This window comes from Oryctolagus cuniculus, chromosome 2 (genome assembly GCF_964237555.1).
Source record: "Oryctolagus cuniculus chromosome 2, mOryCun1.1, whole genome shotgun sequence".
Lineage (NCBI taxonomy): Eukaryota > Metazoa > Chordata > Mammalia > Lagomorpha > Leporidae > Oryctolagus > Oryctolagus cuniculus.
Genome location: NC_091433.1, coordinates 72444891 through 72461402, shown reverse-complemented (window position 1 = coordinate 72461402; position 16512 = coordinate 72444891). Strand labels below are relative to the sequence as shown.

Genomic DNA, 16512 nt, shown 5'->3' with positions numbered 1-16512 from the left:
CCCATGGGGTGCAGGGCCCAAGCACCTGGGCCATCCTCCACTGCACTCCCGGGCCACAGCAGAGGGCTGGCCTGGAAGAGGGGCAACCGGGACAGAATCCGGCGCCCCAACCGGGACTAGAACCCGGTGTACTGGCGCCGCTAGGCGGAGGATTAGCCTAGTGAGCCGCGGCGCCGGCCTGCTTTTTCACACTTTCTAGAATGTACCCTGAAGTAGGGGTAATTTAACATGACAAATACCACAAACCAACGTGTATGGAAGTGAAAAGTACATAAAACTCAGAAAGCTGTTATTAAAAAACAGTGTTACTTTTAAAACCCAAGTCTAGTGTTTTAGTTTAGAGGCCCAATCCACTATATATCTAACTTACCTAGATTCCTCAGAATATCAAAGTCAACAGCTGTGAAAGTAAGCAAGAGAGGTGTCTTATTCAAGTTATTTGTCCCAAAAAACCTCTTGGGGTTGTGCAGAGGAGTCTGGCTTTCATACTGCAATGCAGAAACTATACCCAGACTCAAAGAAATCCAAGCACCAGACCATACAATGACTCCTCTCTGGAGACCACGGTTGCTCACAGCCCGGCTCAGTCTTGCAGCAGTAATAGGACTGGCTGTAATGACTTCTTTTCCCCCCCCACAAAACTCAAGAATTTTCCATGGACTGCCTGCCAATGAAACATCGCAGATTTCCTAAGCCTTTATAGGCAGAAACTTGTTCATACTGTACATCACTTACAGTAAACCTCAAAACAAAACCGACAAGTCCCATGAAAAGGGGAGGGGCTTTTGCTTGTCAGATTAAATCAGTATTCACTGTTGCTGAGTGGTTGCTTCTAAAGAAACCAGAATATTCCAGTGATTTGGATAATAAAAAAAGATGAAAGTTCGGATGAGGAAATGCTAAATATGCATCTACATCACAACTTCTCACTTCCTACACTAAATTTCCTATACTAACAAGGTTTTAGGAGTTTCACCTCCTTTAAACAGAGAATTCTGAGTGCTCAAAAATTCTCAGTAATAGGGGCCAGCACCGTGGCACAGCAGGTAAAGCCACTGTCTGCTGCCCTGGCATCCCATACGGATGCCGGTCCATGTCCCCGCTGCAGCATTTCTGATCCAGCTCCTTGCTAATGTGCCTGAAAAAGCAGCAGAAGATGGCTCAAGTGCTTGCCCTGCACCCACATGGGAGACCCAGAAGAAGCTCCTGGCTCCTGGCTTCGGACCTGCCCAGCTCTTGCCACTGTGGCAATCTGGGGAGTGAACCAGCAGATGGAAAATATCTCTCTCTCTCTTTCCCTTTTTCTCTGTAACTCTTTCAAATAAATAAATCTTTGTTTAAAATTCTCAATAACGAATATATGTGCAAGAGGAAATTCTAGAAAATTACGTATCTAACTAACAGTTTACCATCTTAAGCAGGGAAGGGGGCAGAGGCATCTCTCACATCACACATTTTTATTATTATTTAAATATAATGAGTGTTTGGAATTTTATTTAAATACCAAAATACTAAAATATACTTATGCTCCAATGGAATAAAACGTATTCTTTATGAATTGCTCAGTTTTGACCAACATTCCTTTCACAGAAAATAAAATAAATCTGGAAATCATTTACTCAGAATCTTGTGTGTTTTGCAACTGAATGACTACCGCCATCAAAGCTGTTACTTTACAAAATAATTCATGTAGTCCCAAAGCAACTGTCTTAAAAATTCCAACGATAGACAGTCTGATTCAGACACCTAAAACGTGCCAAAACAGTCTTTCAAGCAGGCAGCTTGCACATCAAAACAGACACTGCAACAGACAGACTTCTCCTGAAATAAAATACTGCTCTTACTAGCAAAGGTAGCTCATTATTTTCCAAGAAAAAAAAGCTCACTCATGGACAAAAGGTCAACCAACACTTCCAATTATCTTCCACTGTTTAGCATATCCTAATCCATTTACTCCAACTTACTCATTCCATACCCAAGAAGACTGAGGTCTAGAGAGAATAAATTATGTTTTATAGACGTGCCTGTAGGTCACCATTCATACCACTCCCCAAGGAACAGAAACTCCAGGGTACCATTCACCTTAGAGATGGCGGTAATGAGATGCGCCTAGATTTGTGCACTGCAGCAGCCCTGAGGACTTTCAAGTTCATTCAATTATTTCAAGACACAACCAAGACTAGAATTATCTCCCACCTATTCTTTAGCTTACCATCATCTGGCCTCACAAAGGTTTGAAAGAAAGCAAAACCCAATGGAGCATTTATGATAAAACTCTGATCTTTGTCCTTCTTAACTCTGAATATCTAGCTGCCTTGGGTGAAATGGCATAAATCCCAGAAACTAATCCTGCATAAAGAACATCACACCTCTTGATAGGAAAGCCTGCAGAAACGAGAGAGAAGCCTACACAATAAAACAACTTGGGGGCCAGCACTGTGGCGTGGAAGGCTAAGCATCTACCTGCAGTGCCAGCATCCCATATGGGCGACGGTTCAAGGCCTGGCTGCTCCACCTCATATCCAGCTACCTGTTAATGGCCTGGAAAAGCAGGGAAGGAGGGTCTAAGTGCTTGGGCCCCTGCACCCATGAGCGAGGCCTGGATGAAGCTCCTGGCTTCAGTCTGGCCCAGGCCTGGCCATTACAGCCATTTGGGGAGTGAATCAGCAGACAGAAGACTTCTCTCTCTGCCTCTGTCTCTCCATCTCTGTAGCTTCACCTTTCAAATAAATAAATAAATCTTTAAAAAAATTAACAAAAACTAATACTAAAGATGCACCACACCAACACAATGTATTTAACAGTTTGTGTCCCAAAGCTACAGGTGAAGAGCAAATATTTCACTTGTACTGTCCAAACTGGAAGCCTTTTGTTTTCAATATCCCAATTCATTGCACCATAGAGGATTTAAATAAAGAGACTCATAATTATGACTGTCATGTTGCATCTACTAAAACAAAATTACCAGCTCCCACTTCCCAGGAGAGAGGCCAACTTCATCTGTGTTGATGTCATACCAAGGAAGCACTTTTGGCCACAATCACTGATGCCAATTAAGATAAAAAGCAAGTACATTTAGTACTCTACTGGCTAACAAAGTAGATTAAACTTTCCTACAAAGAGAAAGTATGCCAAAATCTAGACCTTTTTCATAACCCATTATCAATCTATGCTAAAGATAATCTAGGCCCCAAGTGAAAATGTTTCAGACCATTGCTCAGTAAATAGCCAGCGTAGTTTTTCCATTTTCCCAAATGGCACAACTATCTGTGACTCATCACAAAGAAACACAGAAATATAGGGCAGGAGAAGCACAACAGACCCAAGGTGCCCTTGACAAAGAACTGGCAAGATTATATCACCTAATTCATATTAGAGAATGAGAAGATTGCATCTCCAAAGATAACTGCAGAAGAGCAATGATCTATTATGAACTGAGTTATCATTCTAGTTCCCTAAGTTTGTGCAATGCATTCACACAGAACTTTCCTCCCCTTTTACCTAGTTAATTTGAAAAGCTAACTTAGACTGAACAACTATTATTTTTCCTTACTCTTGACATGCCAGTGAGCAGCCAAGAGATAAAAAGTGCAGTAGTTTCCCCCTCGTCCATGAAGGGTATGTTCTAAAACATTCCATGGAGGCCTGGACGCATGGCTAGTACTGAACCTTGTTTATACCATGTTTTTGTTCTGTCATACTCATGATCATAATCTATAAATCAGGCACAGTAAGAGATTAACAGCAGCCATAATAAAATAGAATAACTGATTATAGCAATTTGCGATAATAAAAATTATCTAAAATATGTGAATTATTTCTTTCTGGCATTTCCATTTAATATTTTCAGGCCTCAGTTGACCACGAGTAACTGAAATCACAGATAAGGGGGACAACCAAGAATCAGAACCCAAGAAAAAAGATGATGTAGTCACTGGAAATTAATGCCTTTGAGCCAGACTTTTAAAGCTCTCTGCAATGGCTCAAATCACCAAGCCCACATGTAGAATGGGGGCCAGTATATGAAAAGCCATGCAAGCCACACTGTCAGTAAAGACGGTCTAGGGATGCCATGGGGTTACTTGAAGCAAGTCAGAAAGCCCACTGTCCCTATCGGTGACCTCCCTACCCACAGGCCAGCATGGTGGGAGACACCTCACTTTGACCCAGCACCGAGAACCAGCTCGACTCCTTAGGAAGAACTCTCCGACATCTCCCTCAGTGGCTCTGAGGCACCTCCACACACACACACGTGTCAGCAGCTGGCACTTTCCAGTTAGAAACTTGGTCCCAAGCACACTCTGTTAGTAAGTCTGCGATGCAAGCCTGGTCCTTCCAAAGTCCGCTCTCTTCCCTACTCTGCAGCGTGCACATTCACATTCCTTCTTTCCGTCAGAGTTACACAGAGAGAGAAGGAAAGGCAGAGAGAGAGAGAGAGAGAGAGAGAGAGAGAGGGAGGGAGGTCGTCCATCCGCTGGTTCACTCCCCAGAGGACCGCAATGGCCACAGCTGCACCAATCCAAAGCCAGGAGCTTCTTCCGGGTCTCCCATGCAAGTCCAAGGGCCCAAGGACTTGGGCCATTTCCACTGCTTTCCCAGGCCATAGCAGAGCTGGATTGGAAGTGGGGCAGCTGGGACTCAAACCAGAGCCCATATGGGATGCCTGCACCACAGGCAGCAGCTTTACCTGCTATGCCACAGCAACAGCCTGAGATATTTTCATATTCATAGCGACATTACTCACCATAATGAAACAGTGGGCAAAACCCAAGTATCCAATGGCAGATAAACGGATAAGCAAAATGTAATATACAACAGAACCTCAAAGTGTTTGTGGGAAATGTGCATTATCTTTTTAATTTCTTTTCCTATGGATTTTTTTTTGAAACATCCTCATATATAATGCAGTGGATTATTATTCAGCCATAAAAAGGAAAGAAATTCTAACACATGTCACAACGTGGTTGAAACTTGGCTACATTACACTATGTGAAATAAGCCAGATACAAAAGCTCAAATACTGTATATTCCAATAGTTGACCATTTGTTGACCAAATGTTAACCGACAAATGCAAAGGGTCTCCCCTATAGCATTCACCATCCTTACTGAGCACTGTGGCAGTACACCAGCCAGGTAGAAGTTCTTCTGAGCTAAAAAGTCACATAGAATTATGGCCAGCATTGTGGTATGACGGGTTAAGCCACGGTCTTGTGGTGACACTCACCCGTGTCCAGGTGCCAGTGTGAGTCACTTCTGATCTAGCTCCCTGATAAAGTGCCTTGGAAAGCAGTGGATGATGGCCCAAGTACCTGGCCCCTGAGACACACGTGTAAGCCCCAGACAGAATTCCAAGTTTCTGGCTTCAGCCTGGCCCAGCCCTAGTTATTGTGGACATTTAGGAAGTAAACTGGCACATGGAAAATACTTCTCTCTGTCACTCTTTCGAATACATAGATCTTATTTTTAAAAAGTCACATAGAAAGAATTAATTTACACATATGAACAAACTCTTAAATTTCCAAGTTTTGTTAAAATTTTCATGCAGTTCTCATTGTATCAGCTGAAAAGTCCTAAAACAAATGACTTCAGAAGAGAGTAAAATGATCTCAGTGACCTTGACAAGTTTGCTGACTGAAAACATTTTTCATCCATGGCTATTTTCAAGTTCAGAAGTTCAATGGTCAGCATCAGGACCCACAGGCAACAGACCCTGGGCAGGTCCCAGGAGGGCTCAAATATATACTTCAGGGAAGCAACCTGGCCAGCCCAGGTGACTCCAGCTGGGGCCTAAAAGCCAGACTGACCCCAAGACACACCACCCAGCACTGAGTCTCAGGACTTCGGGACAGGCCCCGAGGCAGGCACTGCAGCGACGCATCAAGGTGTCCAGGTTCCTGCTGGGCCCCCAGACCTCAGCATGGTTATCTCCAGACAACAGATGATGCAACTCCCTCTGCCCACTCAATAACGAACTCCTTTTCCAGGCTTAAATAAACATCAGGTAGAAAGCATGACTGAGGACAACAGCTGTCCTGGAGGCACGCTCTGCTCTAAGTCTCCAGCAGAATGCCTGCACACAGTAAGCCTTCAAAAAGTGTACACTGTGAGGTAGAATTTCTTGGTTTTCCCCTAGACATCACTTATAGATGATCGATCAAAATTAAGAAGTGGAAAAGCACTTACTTCAGTACCTAAACACAAATCTGATGACATCGTGCATGTCATGCTCCCCTCGCTTTCTCTCGGAAGATCCGACTGTAATAGCCCTTTTGGAGAGCACTTTTACCAGCTGTGAAAATGGATGTTACACTGTCTGACCCTACGTGGGAAACTCTGAGTGTGGACTCTGTTCACCACCACCCCTCTCTGAGAAGAGCCCCTTCTACTCACTGAGGTGGGCTCCACCCTACACACTGCTGAGTTAGCTAGTCCTGTATAGATGCCTACCTCCGCTGAGAACAGGTGTTGCTTCCTGCAGCATCTGGATCTAAAACAAGCAGTCAGGCACAAACTCAGGCATCCTGAGCACCAGCCACCTTCCTCTCCCCTGCCAAAAAAAAAAAAAAAAAAAAGGAGGGAAAGAACGGGAACAATGGACTGAGAGAAGCAGAGAGGAGCAACGGTGCCAGGCTGACGACCCTTGCCTGACTTGATGTCTGACTACCTCCGCTAGGCACTGAAGTCCAAGAAATACTCCATATCCTTCTAACCATCACCCTTGTTTTGCCCCCAGCAGCTTGAACTGGTTTCACTACTTTCAGTTAAGACACCTAAGCGAGCAGTTGCTGAGAATATACCACAGCATGGGGGCTGGCGCTGCAGCACAGTGGGATAAGCCTCCGCCTGTGGCGCCGGCATCCCATCCCAGAGCAGGTTCATGTCCCGGCTGCTCCTCTTCTGATCCAGCTCTCTACTGTGGCCTGGGAAAGCAGCAAAAGATGGCCCAAGCACTTGAGCCCCTGCACCTGCGTAGGAGACCTGGAAGAAGCTCCTGGCTCCTGGTTTTGGATGGGTGTGGTTCCAGCCACTGTGGCCATTTGAGGACTGAACCTGCCAATAGAATCGTCTCTATCTCTCCCTCTGTCTGTAACTCTACCTCTCAAATATTAAAAATATATACATACATATATATATATATATATCTCACAGGAAAAAGTTTATACACAAAGTAAATTTTTAGCACACTTTTCTACATATCAATAAGGAACCTGATAGAAAATCACAGTAGATTAAAAGAGTGAAATACAACTACTTAAAAACCACGGCAGGCACCGTGGCTCAACAGGCTAATCCTCCGCCTTGCGGCGCCGGCACACCGGGTTCTAGTCCCGGTCGGGGCGCCAGATTCTGTCCCGGTTGCCCCTCTTCCAGGCCAGCTCTCCGCTGTGGCCCGGGAGTGCAGTGGAGGATGGCCCAAGTGCTTGGGCCCTGCACCCCATGGGAGACCAGGAGAAGCACCTGGTTCCTGCCTTCAGATCAGCACGGTGCACCAGCCGCAGCACGCTGGCTGCAGCAGCCTTTGGAGGGTGAACCAACGGCAAAGGAAGACCTTTCCCTCTGTCTCTGCCTCTCACTGTCCACTCTGCCTGTCAAAAAAAAAAAAAAAAAAAGGCATGCAGTTTAGGTGCCAGCATTGTGGCGGAATAGCTCTACAAATCCAAAGCACCTGGGAAGGCACAGATGATGGCCAAGTATGTGGCCCTGCCAACCACATGGGAAACCAGGTTGGAGTTCCAGGCTCCTGGCTTCAGCTTGGCCCAGACCTGGCTCTTACAGCCATTTGAGGAATGAACCAATAGATAGGAAATAACTCTTGCTGCTCTTTCAAATAAATATTTTAAAAAGGAGTATATAGTTTACTAAACAATTAGCCAAGGTATTTGTTTTATGATTACAGTCATGTAAAAACACATAAAAGGCCGGCACCGTGGCTCAATAGGCTAATCCTCCGCCTTGCGGCGCTGGCACACGGGGTTCTGGTCCCAGCCGGGGCACTGGATTCTGTCCCGGTTGCCCCTCTTCCAGGCTATCTCTCTGCTGTGGCCCGGGAGTGCAGTGGAGGATGGCCCAAGTGCTTGGGCCCTGCACCCCACGGGAGACCAGGAGAAGCACCTGGCTCCTGCCATCGGATCAGCGTGGTGCGCCAGCCGCAGCGCACCTGCTGTGGCGGCCATTGGAGGGTGAACCAATGGCAAAGGAAGACCTTTCTCTCTGTCTCTCTCTCACTGTCCACTCTGCCTGTCAAAAAAAAAAAATCATAAAAAAAAACACATAGAAGTACATGGGGAAATTATGGCAATATATGTGGATAGAGATAACAGGTTATGAGTTATTGATGCAGTTTTACACATTTGAGAGACAGAGTGGCCATCTGATGGTTCACTCCCCAAATACCAGCAATAGCTGGCACTGGGCCAGGAGCTCAATCCAGGCCTCCCAAGTGGGTAGCAAGGACCCAAGTACTTGAGCCACCACTGCTACCTTCCATGGGTTCACATTAACAGGAGCTGGAATCAGGAGTGGAGCCAGCACTCGAACCCAGGGACTCTGATATGGGATACATGTGTCCCAAGAGGCAGCTTAACATCTAGACCAAATGCCTACTCCATAAATCTGTTTTAATTTCATGTGTTACTAATTAAAACTAGGAACAAAATTCTAATTGCCAAAAACTAAAAATAACCAAAATGTCCACTACTGGTAGATGAATTAAAAAACAAAACTTCAATGCATCTAGACAATGAAATACTGAGAAATAAAATGTAAATCACTGACACACTAACATGTATGTGTCTCATACACACAGGCCAAACACAAAAGACTATATAACTATCCACCCAATATAAACTATAAAACTAAGGGAAAAAGATGGAAAGAGGACAAGGGAACTTTACGGAATGATGGAAATTTTTATAGTTTGGGTGTAACGGGTTATACAGCTGTATAAGGGTTTGTAAAATGTAATAAATTGAATGTCTAATAAAGGGCAATTTTTCTATATGGAAATTATATTTCAATAAACCATACATCTTTAAAACAACGAGCTTAGAAACCAAACCAAAGGTTCTTAGGCACTAAATTTGCCATAACTAAGTTACCGTGTTTCCTGAAGCTTATCCAAGGTTCCAAATGAGATCTCTCTCTCTCTCTCTCTCTCTCTCTCTCTCTCTCCCACACACACACACACACACACACACACACAAACACACACCTCAAAAAGTGAACCAAGATGTTCCCAGTTTGGTAACAGAATTCTTCACACTACTAGGATCCAGTTCTAGAACACCTCCTCCACTTGGCTTCAGAGGTGTGACTCTATCTTGGTTTTCTTCCTAAACTCGAACTTTTCTCTTTGGCCAATGCCTCTGCTGCGTTCTTCTCTCAAGAACCTCCAAATGTTTAGAGTAAGCCAGGGCTGAGCCCCTCGATCCCTTCACTTCCTACACTCACACCTTGTTTTTAATATTTTGTCTGATAACAACTCCTGCAAGCATTATCTCTAGCCCTGATCTTTCCCCCAAAGCTCCAGATTTGAATAATCAACTGTGGATTTGACATTCCACTTGCACATTTTTTAAAGATTTATTTATTCAAAAGGCAGAGTTACAGAGAGAAGAAGAAAAGAAGAGAAGAAAAGAAGGAGAGAGAGAGAGAGAATTAATTAATCTTCAATCCACCAGTCCACTCCCCAAATGGCCGCAAGGACTGGAGCTGGGCTGAAGCCAGGAGCCAGGAGCCTCCTCCAGGTCTCCCACATGGGTGCAGGGATCCAAGGACTTGGGCCGTCTCCCAGGCCATAGCAGAGAGCTGGATCAGAAGAGGAGCAGCCGGGACATGAACCAGCACCCATATGGGATGCTGGCACTACAGGCAGCTGCTTTACCTGCTACACCACAGCCTCGGCCTTTATTTGCACATTTAACACATATCTCAAACTTCCAGGTCTCAAAGAAAAACTCCAGGCTTCCCAATGCCTGTCAGCTACCCTCTTGTCCCAGCGCTCCTCACTCTCAGTAATCGAAGACACCACTCTGCACCCAGCTTGAACAGGCCAAACACCCAGGAGTCAGCCTTAAGTGGCATCACTCCCTCTCACTCCAACAGCAACCCCACTAGGCACTACCTTCAAACTAAATCCCAGAGTCATCTGTCACTTTCATTATCCCCTGGATCCCCTGGTGCAAGCCACCCTGGTCTCTGTCCTGAACTACGAGCTGGACACATTCTGAGATCCTGAGCCCCTCACCTCCATACAGTGTCCTCTCCCCACAGCCAGCACAATGACCCTCTGCACTCCATTCCTGCCACTCCAAGCCTGCTGAAGGCTCTCACCACACTTAACATAAAAATGGGACCCATTGATATGGACCAGTAATTAGCAACAGATTAACCTTTATGATGACAAGACACATCTTCCTAAGACAAGGGCATCCTTGCTGCTACCCACAAATTAGACCAGACTGTTTAGTGTCCACCTGCAGATGCTGTGAAAGACCCCTTGAAAATCAATGCACATTCACTCCAGAGTCAATGGTTTCCAACAGAACACTGTCCTCTCCTCACACCTCTATAGCTACCCTGCGAAGGGTGCAGTCCTTGGCCTGTTGGCCACCGATTGCTTAATCTTCATGATCTCTAAAGTGATCCGGTTTCACCCGCAATAGATCAAAGTCTCAAAAAAAAAAAAAAAATACTGTTGCAAATATACCACATCCAATCAGATAACTATCTGCAGAAAAGATTATGTCTCAATTTCCAAACTGAAGTTTCTGCCAGCCATTTGACTTCAGCATGAAATCTGTACCATGTTGTAGCCAAGAGAGACACTGGGTAGAATGTTAAATAATCTTCCCATAAACGTCAATTTTAAATGTACAGATCTTTGTTTAAATGTCCTGTTGTCAGCAAGTTCTCCGACAATGCCTCCCTCTGTCCGAAGAAGGACAAGAAACAGGGCCTGCTACTGTTTAGACTCCTCGGGCTCACCATGATTAACATCAAATACAAAGGCTTCTCTTGCAAATGAGAATCATCTAGAAATATATCCCAGTAATCCCAGTTGCTTAAAAAGAATAACCTCGTGGCCAGTGCTGTGGCGTAGCAGATAAAACCACCACCTGCAGTGCTGGCGTCCCATATGGGTGCCAGTTTGAGTTCCACTTCCAATCCAGCTCTCTGCTATGGCCTGGGAAAGCAGTAGAAGATGGCCCAAGTGTTTGGGCCCTTGCACCCACGTGGGAGACCCGGAAGAAGATCCTGGCTCCTGGCTTCGGATACGCGCCATCTCCGGCCGTTGTGGCTATTTGGAGAGTGAACCAGCAGATGGAAGACCTCTCTCTCTCTGCCTTTGCCTTTCTGTAACTCCTCTTTCAAATAAATAAAAACCTTGGGGGGCGGGGGAGTAAAGTTAAAAAAAAAAAAAAAAGAACCTGACTACTTATTTTTATGATCCCTAAAATCTTTTGTTTTTAAATCAACCACCAAAACATAGACCTCCTCCTACACAAGCCAGGAAGGGGACGTTCGCTGTCCTTGGACACCTCGCACCTGTCTCTGGACAACACACCCTCTTCACTTGACCGTCTCCTCTCCTCCTTATGTCATCATCCTCTGGCAGCAAGAGGTAGCGGTGGATCTGTGCCACTGAGGCCCTCTTGGTAAGCTCTATTTTTAGCCCTGCGGCCCCTCTCTGATTCCTAACTTGGCCCCAGATAATCATGAGGCATGGGTTAGAGAGAAACCCTTCAGAAGCCAGGCAAGTTGCACTAGGATTAGCAACGCTGCTCTGCCAACACAGCCAGACTCTCCCAAGGGCTACAAAAATCACCCACCAAGGACACCAGGTTAAAGGACAGCCACCTCTATCCAACCTGACCACCTTCAGTGCACCCAGACCCAAAACTGGCCTCCCATTCCAAACGTGCAGTTCACAGCGCCTTGATTTAATCAGTGTTAGCAAAGTAAAGATGAGAGAGATTTACTATCCACACCAGGATTCAAACCCATGGGCCAGGAATTTTAAAAACACGTCATTAGTGAGATGTTTTTCCCTGAAATGTCACGTCCATCAGCAACACAGATTTCAGATTAACAGCCTGGGAAAAGAGGTATTGATAAAAATATTCAAAGAAAATTTCAGTCACCCTTCAAAAAAAGATTAGCATACCAAGACGATGTGGTAAGTTAACTATTCCCTCGTGCTATTATAAATATAACCACATACTATATCATTTCTAATTGGAACAGGCCTTCCAGAGACTACACATACATCTAATGTTGAAACTATCCACAGACTACTGCTATACCTTTTTAAGGATGACTGCATCAACGAGGATTTTAATAACTGTAGGATCAAGATATTTGGTTGGTTTTTCCATCTCACCACTAAAGTGAAGCATGAGAACCTCAAGCTAGGTTTAAAAGTTTAACCACTGAAATTCCCTGCTGGCATACATCACCCCAAACACAGGGTAAATAACTCATGTATTTCATTTGTGTCTTTCCTCCAAGCACATCATGAAGTATCAAAATCGACCTCTTTCCTTTCTGCTTACCTTGAATTTCTTAGAGAATTATAGTATCTTTTCCAAACCCACACATCTACAGTGTCCAAAATATTTGCTCCCCAGATTTCTGCTGATAACACTACATGAAGACCTTATGGAAACACTGAGAACACATTGGCGGTGGGAGTGCGGACGATCTGACTTGCCTCAGAGCTGCAGGTGCAGGAAATGAAGATTCTCTCACTAGCCCTGGCTCCATCAGCTAGCATCTGCTCCATGGGGTCTCTGGCCCAGAAAGCAAGCACACTTCTACCTGTCAGGTGCCCTCCGCTCCCTCCACTCTGGGGTTGGGATTTTTCCAGGGACTACAGAATTTGAGAGTGTGCCAGGAGAACAAAGGAATACAACTCGGACCTCAGGAAGCAAGCAGCTCAGCCAAGTCCCCTCCCTTCCCTTCTAAACAGAACAAAATCTCTTTGCTCTACGACTAGCTACTTTTTATATTTCTTTAATGGGTGTGTGGGAAGAAGGAGCCTATGGGGTCTTGGATCCTCAATGGATATAGAGGAATGGGTGGAGTCTTTTTTTTTTTTTTTTTTTTTAAAGAAAAAGGGCAATTCACGAAGAATGCTGCTGTGCTATGAGAAGAACTGGGAAATGCACAAGTTGGGCTTTGTTTAGTTTTTACTTCTAAGACTAATGTGCTTAACTCAAGGACTTCAACTCCATGAAAGCAGTCCTTGAGGCTGGCTCCTGACTCTACGTCAGTCTCTGTCTGTCAAGGCAGAAACCTGAATAATTACTCACAGCAATAAATCCTTAACAGCAACATTTCAGTAATACACTGCATGCTTCCTTAAGGCAGTGTCGGATGCAACAAGTTCCAAACTGGCCAAGGCCAGGCGCACTGCTCCCATTCACACAGACCTGTGACCTGGATAGCACCACAGGTCAGCTCAGAGTTCAAAGGCAGACACAGACACAATGAAGATTTTCACATACACACAGGAGAGAAATGTTATACCTATGCTCACCCAATTAGTATTTGTGGAATTTAACAGCCCAAATGGTTTTTAAAGTGAGAATTCTGGGATCCACCCATGCCTTTCTCCAAATGATTTCAACCCTTTACAAAGCATTTGAATCAGGAGTTAAATAACATCTCTCTTTTGGAATACTAACTTCCTAGCAGACCCAACCAGCTTTTGTCACAGGCAGAGATGGCAGAGTGTCTTAATGTAACCCACATTTCCATTCGAGACTATTCTTCCTCATCATTGTCCATGTGTGATGTTTCAGTTAGCAACTTAAAACTTATTTTCATCACTAGAGTCACACTATAGCCTTTCAAGAATAAAATAATCATTTAATTTTTTATTAGACTCAGAGCCTCCATTAGCTGCAAAAGTGGTTTACAATGAGTGCTACAGAATAGCACTTTGGCCCCAGAGAAGCGAAGCGGCTACTGAAAGGGGAGCTGTTACTTCAATCCGGCTTCTGCCAGTTTCCTTCTATTACAGAGTGACTGTCTCACCTGAGCTTTCATTCATTCAATCACTAATCCTTTACCTTGCCAGCTAAGGGAGACACAGCAGTGGACAAGACAGTCCCTGCCTTCAAGGGGCCCTCCAAGCGCCTACAGTTCAGTGAGGGAGGACCAACAATATTTACAACAACTGCGAAAAGCAGACATGACCAGAGCCTATGGGGATCCACAGGATGTGCCCCACTGCTGTGGCGACAGACACGGCTGTGTGGCTGCGCAAAGCCAGGCTGAGCGCTCCCCAGCCTCCCAGACTTGCACATCTAGGGCAGCAACACGGGGACACCAGCTTTGAATTTCATCATCCAGGGCTCTTCAGACAACCACCACCAATACACTATAAAAGGACATCTTAACACAAAAATGCTGCTGCAGCAGAGGCCAGAGGTGTGGGAAGCAGCCTCTGAGCCAGACAGCCCTCTCCTGCAGCCACGATGTCACCACGCCAGACCTAGCCCCAGCCTCCACCTCAGAGGGGCTATCCAGGGAGGGGGCACACAGTCCTCCCAGGAGAGCACCGCCTGGACGGGAACGGTGACTGTGCTGAGTGTAAATCCGGAAGTGGACACTGACCCGAGAGGGACTGCTTCAAATCAAGAGGCCAAGCTGTCATGAAGCTGCTACCTTACGTGTTTTACACAAGGAAGACCAACAGAAATTTGTGAGGCAGTTGGGTTAGAAAGAAATGAAATTCCATTTATGAGTCATCCTATCCAAGTGTTAAACCCACTTCTGAGTTGATTGAATGGCTGGGGCTGGAACAAGTGAGCAATATATATATTTTTTTTTAATTATATTTGAGAGAGAGCAGGCGCAAAGCCCTATCCACTGGTTCCCTCCCCAAATGCTGACAGCAGCTTCTGGTTAGGGCCAAAGCTGGGATCTGAGAACTCAATCCAGGTCTCCCACACGTATGGCAAGGGCCCAAGCACTTGAGCCATCACCTACTGCCTCCCAGGGTATGCATTAGCAGAAAACTGGAATCAGGAGCCTAAGCCAGAAATCCAAGTGAGGCACTCTGACGTGGGACATGAGCATCTTAACCAGCGTCTTAAGTGCTAAGCCAAAGGCCAGGCACCACATGAGCAATATTAAGGAGTTGGGTTGCGTTTCACTATCAAGCATTAGGGTGCCATGTTTGATCATCAGCACTTACACTGTGGAGGAACTCATCTTCAGAAACACAGGAGATGAATAAGGTAATTTCATTCAGGCCCACAACACAGCACCATAGCTCTTTGCTGCACTTACAAACCTACTGCCTGAAACCAACACACTCTGTTTAGTATCAAGAATATACTCTTCAAGGGGCTGGTGCTGTGGCACAGTGGGTTAAAGCCCCAGCCTGCAGCACTGGCATCCCATATGGGCGCCAGTTCAAATCCTGGCTGCTCCTCCACTTCCAATCCAGCTCTCTGCTGTGGCCTGGGAAAGCAGTAGAGGATGGCCCAAGACCTGGGGACCCTGCACCCACGTGGGAGACCCAGACGAAGCTTCTGGCTCCTGGCTTCCAATCAGCTCAGCTTTGGCCATTGCAATCATTTGGGGAGTGAACCAACAGGTGGAGAACCCCTCTCTCTGGCTCTGCCTCTCTGTGTGACTCTTTCAAATAAATAAAATAAAATCTAAAAAAAATATATACTCTTCAGAAAGAACATTTATATAGAATATTTTCCTTCAAAACACTTTCCTATTATGGTTGCCAAGGATGGTGGAGTAAAGCTGAGCTAACAGCTGAAAATGATCTGGCACTCTTGCAGGTCAGAAGGACTGCGAAACAAAGACCTGTGTAAACACAGCGTTCAGCACGCCCAGGAACCGACAAGAGGGGATCACCTCTCTCCAACACATTGTCAATTAATTCCACTTATCTGCCCACAGTCAGCAGAGCATGTGTGGCCAGATGGGCGAGTAGGCAGCTACCTCTTCCAGGGATCAAGATAACAACATCAGCACACAGCTCCTGAAAGCCACAAGCACTCACAGCTGCCTACCCAGCTGACAGTCCCCACGAGACAGGCAGGTCACATGACAGTCATCTCCCCACCCCTACCCCTCCTTCCTTTCGGAGACATTAAACCCGATGTTCCCAAAGTTTAGTTCACTGCCCAAGAAACAGAGTTAATAAGTAGTAGCAATGGACTTTAAACCCAGTTCAAATGTGTAATCTGTTTTTAAAAAAAGATTTATGTATTTGAAAGGCAGTGATATAGAAATAGGAGAAAGAGAGAAAGAGGGGGAAGAGACAGACAGATCAATCTTCCATCATCTAGTTCACTTCTCAAATAGCCACATGGCCAGGAATGGGCCAGGCCAAAGCCAAGAGCTTCTTCCAGGTCTCCCACACTGGAGGCTGGGGTCCAAGGACTTGGGCCATCTTCCACTGCCTTCCCAGGCACACTAGGAGCTCAATCAGAAATGGAGCAGCCGGGACATGAACCAGTGTCCAAATGGGATGCCAG

At 45.5% G+C, this 16512-nt stretch overlaps 1 protein-coding gene across 6 annotated transcripts in view; it reads right to left on the bottom strand.

The window, feature by feature from the left end:
* The window catches only part of MTUS1 (microtubule associated scaffold protein 1), a 163279-nt gene that overhangs the window by 132460 nt on the left and 14307 nt on the right, over positions 1 to 16512 (bottom strand). The window contains exon 2 of one of the 6 annotated variants that reach the window (XM_070068466.1): positions 6449 to 6548. The exons of the other annotated variants lie outside the window; for them this stretch is intronic. The gene's annotated coding sequence lies outside the window, so the exon portion shown is untranslated. The remainder of the gene's footprint in view (positions 1 to 6448; positions 6549 to 16512) is intronic. 6 annotated transcript variants of the gene reach the window in all.